This window comes from Haplochromis burtoni, unplaced genomic scaffold (assembly GCF_018398535.1).
Source record: "Haplochromis burtoni strain Fernald_Lab_line unplaced genomic scaffold, NCSU_Asbu1 Contig_96, whole genome shotgun sequence".
NCBI classification, from domain to species: Eukaryota; Metazoa; Chordata; class Actinopteri; order Cichliformes; family Cichlidae; genus Haplochromis; species Haplochromis burtoni.
The window spans coordinates 1881525-1896635 of NW_024582457.1; the positions used below are offsets into that span (position 1 = coordinate 1881525).

The 15111-nt window shown below is 41.2% G+C and overlaps 2 long non-coding RNA genes across 2 annotated transcripts in view; both read right to left on the bottom strand.

Annotated features, from left to right (window-relative positions):
* Positions 1-8997: 8997 nt before the first annotated feature.
* LOC102309304 overlaps positions 8998-15111 on the bottom strand; it is a 12275-nt gene continuing 6161 nt past the window's right edge. The window contains exons 2-4 of the long non-coding RNA XR_006054636.1: positions 12553-12710; positions 10662-10807; positions 8998-10557 (exon numbers count right to left, since the gene is read on the bottom strand). This is a non-coding gene — a long non-coding RNA (neuronal PAS domain-containing protein 4-like). The remainder of the gene's footprint in view (positions 10558-10661; positions 10808-12552; positions 12711-15111) is intronic.
* Positions 13348-15111, bottom strand: part of LOC102309104 — a 4156-nt gene continuing 2392 nt past the window's right edge. Inside the window, exons 5-8 of the long non-coding RNA XR_006054635.1 lie at positions 14978-15087; positions 14564-14702; positions 13558-14474; positions 13348-13452 (exon numbers count right to left, since the gene is read on the bottom strand). This is a non-coding gene — a long non-coding RNA (neuronal PAS domain-containing protein 4-like). The remainder of the gene's footprint in view (positions 13453-13557; positions 14475-14563; positions 14703-14977; positions 15088-15111) is intronic.

Below are 15111 nucleotides of genomic sequence, written 5' to 3' on the forward strand. Positions count from 1 at the left end.
TCAGGTTATTTATAACATCAAGAATAATCTATAATATGTAGTCCAGGCTACCAAGAATAAGTCTATGAACCTGTATATACAGTGGTGTGAGTGCTTTACAGTTTCCATGGTAATATTTGTCAATGTTCTTTGTGCTTGAATTCAGGAACACTTGTGATTGCAATATGATGAAATACCTTATTGTGACACAGTAAAAAGGTAATAATGTTCATCTGGAACACTACGAGAGTCTCTCATCCACTGCTGCCCAGCGTGTGTTTTAGAGGAAAAATGAGAAAATAAAAAATGGATGCTGAGCAGCAGTGGAGCGAAGTTTTACATGTTCTGCAGAAGGTCGAGTGATGCAATAAAGAAAAAAAAATGGGGGAAAAAAAAACGTACGAGTGCCATTATGGTACAGGGACGTTCTTCCCAACATTGTCTTCTCAGCACCTCTCAGATCACCCACACAGTTACACAGCGACCACCGCCAGGCTCAGTTTGTTTTGCAGAGTGCTGAAACCACAAGAGCTTTCCTCTGTCCCCTCTGCCACCCAAAGTTTTTCTCGTGGTTGATCCGAGCTCGCTCAGACGGGGAGGCTTTTTTTTCTCTGTAATGGGAAGATTTTGGCTCCTTTTGTTTTACTGTGTCACTACACTTTACAGAGCACTGTCTGAAATCATTCAGAAATATTAACATCTACACAAAACATACATTATATGTTAATCCCCGGAACTTCAAAGTAGCCTGCAGAGAATGCGGTTTTCTGAAAAGCCAGTGGATTTCTCTTTTCTCCGTGTATCTTCAATAATAACAAAACTCCTCAGCTGATGGACACAGAAGTCAGAGATTTTGTGCCAGTTCGGAAAAATCCAAATGTGTAGATGAAAAGGTTTCCAGAGAGTCAAAGGAAAAGATTAAAAGGACTGGAGCTAGAAGAATTATGCACAAAAATTCATTCTAAAATAAGAATGTGGAAACATTTGACTTGAATACTGTCTCGTTATGCATGAGCTGAGCCTTCATGCCCTTTGAGTGAGATACACCGTCAGAATTATTAATGAGAGCTAAACCCAAGATAACTGGGCGTCGAAAGGGGTCCCATGATTTGTGGTGAATTTCAAACAATCATCCACTCACCCACAGAGTCACACAGAAGAAAGGCAAAAAAAAGAACGCTCTTGCCAGTCAAGGCGGATTAAGAACAGAGACAATGACTCATAAAATGCCAACCGTGCTTGAAAGTACAAACTAATGGCAAAGAGGGAGCAGACGTTTGAGATGGTGCAAACCAGGCATACAGTACAGGAATGTGAATGTGAGTCTGTGAGCTAGCTTCATCCCTGGCAATCTCTACTTCTGCTCCTGGGACAAACTGACAACCAGCCCAGGATGTACCTCTCACCCTGTATGCCCACAGTGACCTTCAATTAGATAAAAGGTTAAGAAAACAGTTGTGAAAAAGGAACACAATTTGTTTGTTATTCAGGAACATTGTGAATGTGTTCAAATTGTTATGTATTTAAACGGTCATAAGCTGTCACTGTAATGTACATAACAAAGTCATAATACAATAATGCGTTATTTAGAATCCCCATATATCACTCCTTATGTATCATATATTAATTACATAGCAGTCACGCAGCTCCCTGCTTATATGTTGTCAATACAAATAACAGCAGTAGGAAACATAGTTGTAAAAATAGCTATAACACTATAACAATATATATCTATCTATCTTTTTTTTTTATTACATTTATTTAAAATGTATTGCCTCAAGGCAACAATATACCATAATGCACAAACTGAAACATTTGATCTGTTCATGCAGAAGAAAGATTTCTATTTATTGAAAGAAAATTTTTGTTCTAACCAAACACATTAAAAACTAGACACACTGTTTGTTTATGTGCTGCACATTTCACGTTTAATGAAAGCAACATTTAATTGCATGAATATATACACAAAAATCACCTTCCTCATCACCATATGACATCTCATCATCACTCCATTCCCTAATATGTGCGAGTAGAAAATGGGAATTACATATTATTTTAAATCCATTACAAAACACTCTTGGATAATTCCATCTCTTTTCCTTACAAATACAATATATTTTTACATTGTATGCTAACTTTGTGCCCTTCTTCCATGGTCTTTTGCAATTACAGCACAATGTTGCCCCAGGTAACATGCAGGTTATTTATTTTTTGTACTTTCCTATAATATATTTGATGATATGTCATGAAAAGTTTTTGAAACTACTTCTTTCCTTCCCAGTGATGGTGACTGATTTGTAAATAATTATCTGGATGAAAGTGAAATCGATTTTTGTGTGAATGCTTTCATTGGTTAGTATTTGAGTTCCCCTCCCACTGCACATTGTCTCATTTTATTTAGAAAGGCTAAAATAGGCTAATCTGCCTAGCGGCAACGTGGAGGGTTGAGCTTGTACAACTGCATCAGTGTGTGAGTAAAAAACCTTTACAACGTGCAGTGTCAGGTCATTTTTTAAACGGGTAATGTATTAAACATTATTTGTTACTTTTCTTAAAAGTAGTTAATTACGCTCATGAGAAAGTAAGTGCACTACTCATTACACTACTTAAGTGTTTTGTGACATGGAATCCACTGTCACACAATTACTAGATAACAATACAAACTGTAGGCTACGGTTACTCAAATACAACAAAGCAAACTGGCAAGAATACAAAAAGACTTCACAACACATTACTATCATTAAGAAGACGCTAGAGCATTAAAATAATGCTATAGCAGTATTTTAAAGATGTGGCAAATCACATCTTCAGCAAGGTTTCTGTGCTTGTCTAGCCTGCCCTTTAGTCCTTGTGTTATATGTCATGCAATAGAATTTCAGCTACAACCCGAGTTGTGCTGCTAAATAGTCTTAGAGCAAGTAAAGATGGAAAAAATGGTAAGAAGGCTTACTTGAGAAAGGCTAACGCTGCTTTAGCATTACATCCCAGCGGTCTGCGGTGACTTTTAAAGAAAGGCAAGCAGAGATGCACATAATAAAAACCACCAGGAAAAAAAGTTACTGGCATCTCTGCTCATTGTTAATGGGAAAAGGACACGCCTGTAAAACAGAGACAGCTACAGTTTCCTATAAGCACAAGAGAAGTGCAGCTTTCAGCAACAATAGCAGCCTGTGGCCACAAGATGGCAGTAATGTAAAGGATGAAGGCAAACAGACAAGAAGTTTAATGGCAGCGCTGTCTGAGATGAAAGAGGAGAGATGCTTTCTGGTTGTCTTTCTTGTCCTGACAGAATGCTACCATCATATCCCTATAATAAAGCTTACAACTGTAAAGATATTTAAACTGCTCAGAAGTCCGGAAAAAATTGAAAGGAATAGTTTCTCCTAAGGATCTGCAGTTCTTGACGGTTTGTTTTTACAGACTGTGTGTGAAACTACAATATATGTGCACCTAAGTAGGGTGACCATATTTTGATTTCCAGAAAACAGGACACTTGGCTCAGTTATAAAAAAAAAACTTTATTTATACTGGTTGCCTAAAGAAAACTTTAACAATGCCTTCTCTGTCTGGTTAATGAATGGTGAAAGAAAAAATGTCACACGGTTGGTCACCCTAACTTGAGTCAGGGGCAATTAACTAAATTTTAAACACCATAAAACAATTATCTAAGGACAGCAAAACACAAACAGTGATTAAATAAAATGGTCAGTGTAAAAATGAATGGTAAAATACCACGGGCCTATAAGTACGTCTTCAAATGAAATAGCATATCTGTTAACATATTATCTGCAAGAATTAGTTCTTTCCTTCCACGGTCAGATATGAATTGAAAACTGCTTCCTCTTTGAACCACACATGGGAGTGAATAATGACTGCAGCAAACACAGGAGTACATAATGGGAAATGAGAGTTGAACCAAAGGAGAAACTGATTGAGAACATGAGTCAGGGAAGAGGTAGGCTTTAGCTCGTGACTGAAACAGACTGAAAGCGAGACTTATGATGGAAAGACAGGAGCACAAATCGAGATGGTGAAAGAGCTTTACCCATCAATGTTTTAGAGTTTAAGTTAAAATATAGGCTGAGTATAGGCTGACTTTAGCAACACTGTGCAGCTTTTTTGGGCCTTGGGACCTTCTAACTATTGTAGCTGCATTAGCTAAGAGGGCTTTATGTTTCACAAACACTCTCTGATGTTTTCAGCTTTAGTTTATGGCCTTTTAAAGCAGTAAACACATAAGCAGAAAACAAGCAGATGACCTTTTTTAAAACTCTAGTGTTGTGTTCATCAACAGCTAGAGCTTTTTCCTTATTTGATCTGATATATTGTCTGATTTTTGGCCCTTTGGCCTCATGCGATCGATATTCTGTGAAAATCCTTGGCATGATCTGCAATACCTCCTTCAAAGTCAATAAACAGATCAGATCACTTGTCAGCGCTGCTGTTTTCTGTTAAGACTTTTCACAGAGGTGAAATTCTGTAATCCTGTGTGTGTAAGTGCAAAGTAATGATTTCCCTACTGTCTACAGGTGACACAAAACATGGCTGCTCATTTTACAACAAGAGTATGACCATGAGGCACCAGTGCTATCCTCCCTCCACTGGCTTCCTGTCTGTTTCAGGATTGATTTTAAGGTTTTATTGTTACATCCTCTGCCTCCACTTCCTCCACGCTTGCCTGGAGTTCCTCTCTCTCTCATCTGTGCGCTTGATTGTAGGAGTGAAGACAGGTGTGTTCGAGCTGGAGGAGAGAATCAGCAGCTGCACTACATCACAATCATCAAGCCTGCTTCAAATACTCTGCTCTTCCCCCTACACACTACCAGCACATAGACTCTGCTTGTGCAGTCTGTCACGTTTCTTGCTATCATCTGAGCTCTTATGATTTTGTCTTCTGCTCCTGTGTTTGCTTGAATCACAGTCCTTCTAGTACCCGTCTGCTTCTCCAATGTAGTTTAACTTCCAGGTCCCTGGATCCCATTCTGCCCACGATCCACACCATCAGTTTTCCTGCTGCCAGCATGCTTCCACTTCAGTCTTTTCCATCCATCCCAATATGACTTCATTAACTAGCCTGCACTTGCGTTTCAGCAATTATATTATCAACGCTGGCTGTGTTTTTCTTTTTTTAAAAGGTGATGACACTACCATATTTGGCCAAACTCTTGCATTTTCATTCCCTAGTTAGAGAGCTACATCTAATCAGTCAGATTATCTTGGATACCCCAGACACAAAAATTGAGATTTTACAGTGATTACACCCAATCTCTGCAACAGCTTAACCTGCCATAGGAGCTACTCAAACTTCGGAAAGTTACTGGTTTTGTGCACAGCTTAATATACTAACTCATTCCACCTGTTCATGAATAAATTCAACATCACTGAAAATAGTCTGATTACTCTTAATCAGCACTATATAAATTTGTCCACAGTAACTCTTTTATGAAACTGATTTGCATTATTTGATTAAATACATTTAGCTATGCATGAGTTATTTATTTTATTTTTTTTACTTTGACTCCTTTTTTCATTCAACTCTTATTAAAAATGAACTAGCTCATGTTAAGGCTCTAATTGCATCACATTTAATTGCTTTTAAAATCATCTTTCAAGCTTCTGTGAACCCTGCAAAAAATGCACTCTTTCATGTTTATTTACTTCGACCCCTGAGATTGTGAAGAGGTAGAAGGATAAACTCGTTAATCATGCATGCCCTGTGTACATATATAATACGCGTGGTGCACATGCGGAAAATTACAAGCATTACTAGCGTCTTCATCGCTTACTTCAAACATCCACATTACTGCAAGGACAACGGTGCTGCTCGGAAAATCAGACTGTATCGTGGAGATCCACCTATGAGCAAATGTGTATTGAAATTCCTGCACAGATCATTGCTTTTCTGAATGCTTGAGTCTGAGTTTTTGGAGGTAAATACACCAGGAGACCTTACCTCCCTAATACCAGTAGTATTGCTTCTGCACAGTAAAGAGCTTAAATTTAAACCCGTGGAAATCTGTTCCACGGGACTGCTGTAAAGCACTATACACTATCTATGCATGTATTCTAAATTCCCTAATGGAATTTTTTTGAGAACTATTTTTATTTTTTAGTACACAAGAATTTCCATCAACAAAGAATAACATGTTTATCAAATCTTGCCGCCGTGGGATGCTTATCTCTCCTCTGAGGACAGGTGCTCTGCCTCGAGCAGCAAACTCTTCCCTGAAAGAGAACAGTAGAAAATGAAACAATCATTCATATGCAAGTAGGATCCACTGTTAGGCTGCCATTTGTATTCTGCTCCCCGGCTGGTTGGCCTTTCTCTGTTGAATATCAGCAGGATATGTTGACTGTTCATGACTGGGATCCAGTGTTGAATCAGAGCTGTGGTTTCAGGCATAGCAACAGGACAAACGGGAGGGAAGTGCTGAAGGAACAGGCTGCGGTCTATTTTGAGTATTTTTGTTTAACCCAGTTACAGTGTCAGTGTGCTGCCTGTGACTGAACCAGGACCAGTCAGGTGATTTTACCTCTTTTTGAAATATGGGGCAACAGTGTTATAGATGAAAATGTGATGTAGTCAAAACAATAGCAAGCTGCTTCGTACATGGAGACGAAGATAAAATAAATTAGACTAGAATAAAAAGCCAGTGTCGGGTTAACACGTAATAACGGCACGGGTGTCCCTCAAGACAGCTTGCAGCACCTCTCTGTGACCTTGGTGGCTTCGGTTTGTGTCACCGTTTCCATCTGCCAAACAATCCCAGAGCAAAATGGACAAATCATCATAGCTGGGTGGTATTTCAAAATACACCTATAGCCAGAGATAAGCTTCCAATACAGAGCTCTCGAGCGTTGGTTGCAGCAACAATAAAAGCATAAAGCCTGTAAATAAACAAAGACACGGCCGTGCCACCTGAGGCCCTGTTTCCTGGAATCAGCTAGAGTTTCAATTTGGAGAGGTTTTTTTTTCTTTTGCAAGCAAACGAGGCAATTATTGTGAGAAGCCACAGGTGAGGGGGGATATGAGAAACTGGCTTTCTGTGGGAGGCACGGATTGGAGACGAATCCCATCCATGAGTTGCTTTGTTCAAATGCACCCCTGCGCCTACCCGCCTCCAAGCATCCGCCCTCCAGCCATCCACCTGAGAAAGCACTTTATGAGCTACTGAAGTAAGGCAGATGACAGTTTTGCCTCCGTTTCTCTTTTGTCAGTTCCACCGTGCGGTACCTCCAGCCTCAGTAACACTCTCAGATCCTAGATATGAATCACAGCATCCCCCGAACGTGTTTCATCTTTCACTTCCACTGCCAGACACCTACATTACTTCACCACTCCTGTGAGGCATGCATTCTGTTAATTTCACCACTCTTCATCTTAATTTAATATCAGAGAGATAGCAGGGTGGCCTATGTGATTAAGTGATCCGAGTTATAGATAAAGTGAGTGCGTCCCTGCTTATAGCCTGTGTCTGTATATGCGTGTTTGCGTCTTGATTTTTCATCTCTCTCGCTTCTGCTTTGACATCATCAGCATGTGCCATTACTTTGCATCGCTATTTCCCCTCACACAATGAGACACTAATCTAATATTACAACTGCATCTCCCTTTTATATATAATATAATAATAATAATAATAATAATAATATAAGAATAATGTTGTTTGTGACGATTTTTACAGATGGAATAAAAACAGAGCGCACAGCCTGAGCTTATTGGAAGTGTGTAACCACAGCGACGGAAGAGTGCCAAACTGACTTTACTGCTGAGCTGTGTAATCTGCAGAGACATGGGAATGCTTGGAGTGTTCATTGTGTGTGTCGGTGAAATGAAAAGGGTTTATATTTTTTGCAGTCTCCTTGGTGTGGACAAATGCGCCAAAGCCGCGATGTTAGTGTCACCGTGCCTCGGGGAAATCACTGATGTTTCAGGTGCTGCTGAGTGATGCGGGGAGACTGGAGCACAGCAGATGTGGGGACTTGTTAGGAACTTTATTTGCCATTGTACCCTTCAACAGACATCCCTCTTAATTGGGTCTCCGTGGATAACGCTCGGCATCTGGACTCTTTGCTCATGAATGGACCGAACTGATGTCCTTCTGTGCTCTCATTGCCATACACACTCACACACAGAGACACGCACACTCCTCTTTATTTGCTCATTTAAGTAGTGTCACACCAACAGCACGTAGTATCTGTGTTAAGACAAAGGTGTTGGAGTTATCACTCCATCTAGTGGTGATTCTAAGTCTCATGATAGAAACATGAACACTGTATTAGCTGCATGCCTGTAGTGCCTCCCCGCGAGCTTTCTCCCCTACGTTTGTGCATGCATGCAAATCTTTTCTGCTTTTAACCTCCGCGATCCATCAGTCACCTAAATGCGCATTTATTCATCGACTCTTCACATCAACCTAAATCTGTAACTGATTTCACTGTGCACAGTTTATGTGCTCTTGTTGGTGTCACTGCCCACAAGATGTAAAAATCAATGGAGCCCCGAAGAGCCCAGTAGACAGTGTGCTGTGGTCTGATTGGCTACAAAGTACTCAGTAGGCCCTCTTGTGATAAATAACTGTTATTCCATAAAGATGCGTTTTGTGCCTGCACTAGTCAATATTTTATAATGATGGCTTACATAATAAAGTGTAGTATGAAAGGTCATTTCTGGTGATGGACCTCCAAATCAACAGTCTTTCCAGCTGTAAAGGGTGCTTCAGTATCTTTTACAACACAAAGCTTTTGGTTCACTCAGGTCACTGCAAGCGTCCAGCTACACCAGGCAGCTCTGATAATAAAGAAGGGCAACCTGTGATGTGTAAGAGGGCATCTCAGTAATGTGCACACAACGTCTTTCTGTCATTAAAAATAAAGTTTCAACGTTTTTATATATTACCTCTTAAATATCTACTATAGGCCCCTTAACTGCATTCAGCAAAACTTTATTGAGAACGTGGGCAGTCCTCTTTATTAACTCTGTGTTATAATGAATAAACAACAAAGCCTCTGATTTTCTTTAGATTTATTTACATTTCAAATATTTCTGAAGCAAACCGCAGGAATGACTCAGAGTTCTGAATATGCAGGGAATAACACAATTTAAGGCACAAAATTCAGACTTTGAATGGATTTAGCTGTACCACTGAGGTAGCTTCATCTTGACTAACATCTTTAACTATGACAGTATGAAAGTTTTAATGGCAAAAAAAAACCCAATTTGTGTTAAAAAACTATGGCGCTAAAGCAGGGTGAATAATCTCACTTACTTTTATTTTGTTTTTCAAGTACATTTTTATGAAAAAAAAGACTTTAGCAAAACAAAACTCAGCTGACAGCAGGTTTTATCCATAGTGTTGGGACAGTATAAAACCCACATAAGTTGCTTGCAGACACGACGTTTTAGCGAAGGTTTCCTTGAAATGTCTTTTACTGATATTTGTTTTCTTGATGTATCAGAAGAATAGAAGATGACGGATGTCTCAGCCTGTAGCTGGTGGCACATATGACATTTCAGTTTGCTACCTACAGGATTGTGACACCTGTCAATACTTTGAGTGAAGCCCAAGGAAAACAAAATCTACATGAGCTTTAGCTCTACATTCAGGAATAAGTTTCTTATAAAAAAAATAACATCTGAGAAGATGTCCTTTAGTTGTCTTTACTCACACTCTTCTTTAAATCCAGTGGAGGTTTATGACAATATGTCATACAAATAAAATTAGACATTAATTAAATATCTCTAAAGCTTACATACCAAAGCAGCAAATCAATAAATAGGTGGACTGTTTAGTAGAAAGTACCTTGCTGAATGCTGCTTTGCATATAGCTGGTGAATTGAGTTGATGCAACCCAGTGGTTTGATCATGGTGTCCCAGCTGCATACTGATGGGATCTATGGTGATGCTGCACGGTGAAGTGCTCTGCAGCCAGCAGCTTCTGATGGGGATGGGTCCCATTCCTGTTATACACTGCTGCTAGATGGTAGCTAGTATTGCTCAATATGCTGCTTTTCCTTGTGAACATGTTTAGATCTTTAATGAAGCTGTCTAACATGCCAACATCAAGAACCAGCTTCTGTGGCTGTAGAAGATTGGTATGTGTGGATAAGTCAGGAGTATCATGATGCAGTTGGACAAAGTTGCCTCAAAGTGGCTGCAACAGAAGGCCGAAATCATCTGGATGCAGAGCACAGTCCGCTGGGCTCTCACACATGTCGGACACAGAGTGACAGTCTGGAACTAAGCGAGCGTCAGATATATCATCTCTGAAATCACAGGATGGCGATGATGAGGTGGGTGGAGTGTGGCCACTGAGCATGTCAAAGGATGGCTGGTCAAAAGGTTTGGGAGCCTGAGGGTGAATGGTGACAGGTGAGCTCGGTCTCTGAGCAGAGAGTAGAGCACAGCCCCTGATCTGTGCATGCATGCTCATCCATCAGAATGTCATGGCTGACCTCCTCCTGCTCCAGCTAATGGGCTGGCACTCTCCATATGGCTCAACTATAGATCCAGCACCATGACAGATCCATGCACTGGAGTCCATGTCTTATACTGCATCTCCCTGCAGTGCATCTAGCTGGGGAAAAAGACAATATTTCCCATTAGCTCCCAAAGATTCAGAAACTAAAAGTGCTGCAACATTACACCTGAAAATGGCGAATAGTTAACAAAAAGGCTCACCATGGAAACCCCAAGATACTCTGCTACATTTTCTGACACATACACCAGCCTGCCCTGTGCGGTGGAGACGAGGATGAAACCGTGCAAGGCTTGAAGAAAGACCTCATGTGGCAGAGAGCAGTGTGATCGCTCTCCAGCTGGGAGCCCTTAGAGAGGAAAGAGTGAGTTCAGCCTTGCTTATACAGCATGCATCTCTGCGGGTTATCACATCTGTTACTTTTTGATATGGTCTCAAGGGTACTGAAGATTTAGTCCCATTTTGTTTGACAGCGATGCAGGCTGAATGCAGATTAAAAGTTCAAAGGCATTAAAGGATGACTGCAGTATGAAAACTTACCCTGGACAGACTTCCTGATGTAGGTGCAGATGACGGCCATGGAGTGAAGGTACGAGAGTCGCTCCTGGTCCTCCAGGGTGATGGGCAGCAGAGCACGCATGTTCTTGATCTCATGATTGATGTGGTCCCGTCGAGCTTTGGATGCCCCTTTGGTGGATCTGTAAGAGACCATGGTCACTGAGGTCAGAAGGCTGAACTGAAAACTAAAGTAGTAAATCCGGTGAGCCCGAACTTTTGTCTATTTCCACACTTGCATTTAAAGATCATTCTGATGTGTAACTGCCAAGTGTAGTGCGCTTTTTTTTTTTTAAATGAAAATCTAATTGCAAGAAAAAAAAAAGAGTAATTAGCCTGAACTCATGCAGCCTCTTTTTCATGGCTCAGCCTGCCTTATAGCATTAGCTTGTGGGAAGGTGATGACTTTGAATATCAAGGGTTCCTATGGAAACTGCTGATATTTGCAGTGACAATGGCACTAGGTGCTCATTTTTAAAATGTTGTCACAATATTAGAAGATAAACGGATCTATGTCAGTGTAAATGTTGTCAGATTCTTAAAAAGTACTTTTTCTCAAATTAAGACATCAGTGTAACATAAAACCCAGCTGACAAAATTGTAGAAAGGAAAAATAAAAGAATGTCTACATGAGCTTTAACTAAGCTTTTCAGGATGGGAAAGTGTTGCATATGAAAATAACATCTGAGAAGATGTCCTTTAGTTGTCTTTACTCACATTCTTCTTTAAATCCATTGGAGGTTTATGACAATATGTCATACAAGTGGTCGTCCAGTTAAGTCTCAGACTTATTTCAAGACGGGTTTTCTTCAGCAAGCTCCACCTAAAGAGAGACAGAAAATAAAATTAGACATTAATTAAATATCTCTAAAGCTTACATACCAAAGCAGCAAATCAATAAATAGGTGGATTGTTTAGTAGCAAGTACCTTGCTGAATGCTGCTTTGCATATAGCTGGTGAATTGAGTTGATGCAACCCAGTGGTTTGATCATGGCATCCCAGCTGCATACTGATGGGATCTATGGTGATGCTGCCCACGGTGAAGTGCTCTGCAGCCAGCAGCTCCTCTGCAATGAAGCCAGTGTGCTCTTGCTGCTCCTGATGGGGATGGGGCCCATATATCCTGCACACTAAGCCGTACTGCTAAGCCAGAATACTGGTTTCTCTGCTGTCAGGCTCTATGGATGTGAGATACTGGTTGGGATTAAAGAGACTGGTACGTATGGGTCACGATGCAGTTGGTCAACGCTGCTTCCTTGTGGCTTAACCTGAAGGTCAAAATTGTCCGCTGGGCTCTCACACGTGTCGGATACAAATGAGCAGTCTGGAACAAGGCGAGCATCAGAATTGAGAATGTACACGCTCTGAAATAATTAGTCGGAGATTAGGAGATAAATGAAGAGTGGCCACTGAGCATGCCAAAGGTTTGAGTGGCTGCAGGGAGCACTGTGTCTGGGTAGGAATAATGGGAGGGAGAGGCCTCAGGGGCGATTAAAAGTTCAAAGGCATTAAAGGATGACTGCTGTATGAAAACTTACCCTGGACAGACTTCCTGATGTAGGTGCAGATGACGGCCATGGAGTGAAGGTACGAGAGTCGCTCCTGGTCCTCCAGGGTGATGGGCAGCAGAGCACGCATGTTCTTGATCTCATGATTGATGTGGTCCCGTCGAGCTTTGGATGCCCCTTTGGTGGATCTGTGAGAGACCATGGTCACTGAGGTCAGAAGGCTGAACTGAAAACTAAAGTAGTAAATCCGGTGAGCCCGAACTTTTGTCTATTTCCACACTCGCATTTAAAGATCATTCTGATGTGTAACTGCCAAGTGTAGTGCGCTTTTTTTTTTTTTAATATGAAAATATAATTGAAAGAAAAAAAAAAAATAATTAGCCTGAACTCATGCAGCCTCTTTTTCATGGCTCAGCCTGCCTTATAGCATTAGCTTGTGGGAAGGTGATGACTTTGAATATCAAGGGTTCCTATGGAAACTGCTGATATTTGCAGTGACAATGGCACTAGGTGCTCATTTTTAAAATGTTGTCACAATATTAGAAGATAAACGGATCTATGTCAGTGTAAATGTTGTCAGATTCTTAAAAAGTACTTTTTCTCAAATTAAGACATCAGTGTAACATAAAACCCAGCTGACAAAATTGTAGAAAGGAAAAATAAAAGAATGTCTACATGAGGTTTAACTAAGCTTTTCAGGATGTGAAAGTGTTGCATATGAAAATAAAATGTCTACATGAGCTTTAACTAAGCTTTTCAGGATGGGAAAGTGTTGCATATGAAAATAACATCTGAGAAGATGTCCTTTAGTTGTCTTTACTCACATTCTTCTTTAAATCCATTGGAGGTTTATGACAATATGTCATACAAGTGGTCGTCCAGTTAAGTCTCAGACTTATTTCAAGACGGGTTTTCTTCAGCAAGCTCCACCTAAAGAGAGACAGAAAATAAAATTAGACATTAATTAAATATCTCTAAAGCTTACATACCAAAGCAGCAAATCAATAAATAGGTGGATTGTTTAGTAGCAAGTACCTTGCTGAATGCTGCTTTGCATATAGCTGGTGAATTGAGTTGATGCAACCCAGTGGTTTGATCATGGCATCCCAGCTGCATACTGATGGGATCTATGGTGATGCTGCCCACGGTGAAGTGCTCTGCAGCCAGCAGCTCCTCTGCAATGAAGCCAGTGTGCTCTTGCTGCTCCTGATGGGGATGGGGCCCATATATCCTGCACACTAAGCCGTACTGCTAAGCCAGAATACTGGTTTCTCTGCTGTCAGGCTCTATGGATGTGAGATACTGGTTGGGATTAAAGAGACTGGTACGTATGGGTCACGATGCAGTTGGTCAACGCTGCTTCCTTGTGGCTTAACCTGAAGGTCAAAATTGTCCGCTGGGCTCTCACACGTGTCGGATACAAATGAGCAGTCTGGAACAAGGCGAGCATCAGAATTGAGAATGTACACGCTCTGAAATAATTAGTCGGAGATTAGGAGATAAATGAAGAGTGGCCACTGAGCATGCCAAAGGTTTGAGTGGCTGCAGGGAGCACTGTGTCTGGGTAGGAATAATGGGAGGGAGAGGCCTCAGGGGTGCACAGCCGCTGATCTGTGCATACATGCACATCCATCAGAATGTCATGGCTGAGCTCCTCCTGCTGCAGAGAGGAGCTGGAGGAGGCGGGGCTGTATGGAGGGATGAAGACAGCAGGGCTATCACCCAGAAGGGCAGGTGAGCTCGGGGAAGAGCCGCTCACCACACAGTCTGTGTCGTGCTCAGACTCCCTCGTATCTCTGGCACCAGGCTCCTCACTCTGGCTGTTGGGTGTCCTCTGCCTTTTATTGTTGGAGCTTTGAGGGTGTTGAGCACAGTGGTAGGAATTTGGCAGAAATGCTGGTTTGAAGGCCATGCTGCTGATTTTCTTCTGAAGAAATCTGGCCTCAGTTTCACTGCAGGAACACAACGTGCAACAAGTCAGCGTCTTTACTGGGAAAACACTGAAACATGTGCTCAGTTTTTCCAGAGGAGGTCATAATACCTGATGATGAAGTTGGTGCAGCTGATGGTCTGGCATTCCCCAGAGACTTTGGTGGCTCGACTATAGATCCAGCACCACGACAGATCCATGCGCTGGAGTCTCAGCACCATTTCCACCTGGAAGCCGTCATCTGAGTGCACTGGAGGAAATGTTCATGGTTATAACCGTGCACACAAAACCTCAAACGTATCGCACACGCTAAAATAAATATGTAACGAGCTGAACTAAAGAACTGCATTCAAAGAGAATGATGCTAAACAGTCTTAATATTTACTATTTCATATCATTCAACAACTGAAAGCTAAAGTGCTCAGTGTGCTGTGAATAGATGACAACAGCTATTTAATGTGCCAGTGAATACTGAAATCCTAACATTTAGCTGTCTCTTTGTCTTAAAGGCTGTTGTTCACTTACTCAAACTTCTGTGAGAATCTGCACTCAGCGACAGATCTTCAGGATGGACGAGGCTGTACCATGATCGACCAATCATTTCCTCTGCTGAATACCCCAACAAAGGAGACACGCTAAAAAGGAAAATCAAAATGTCG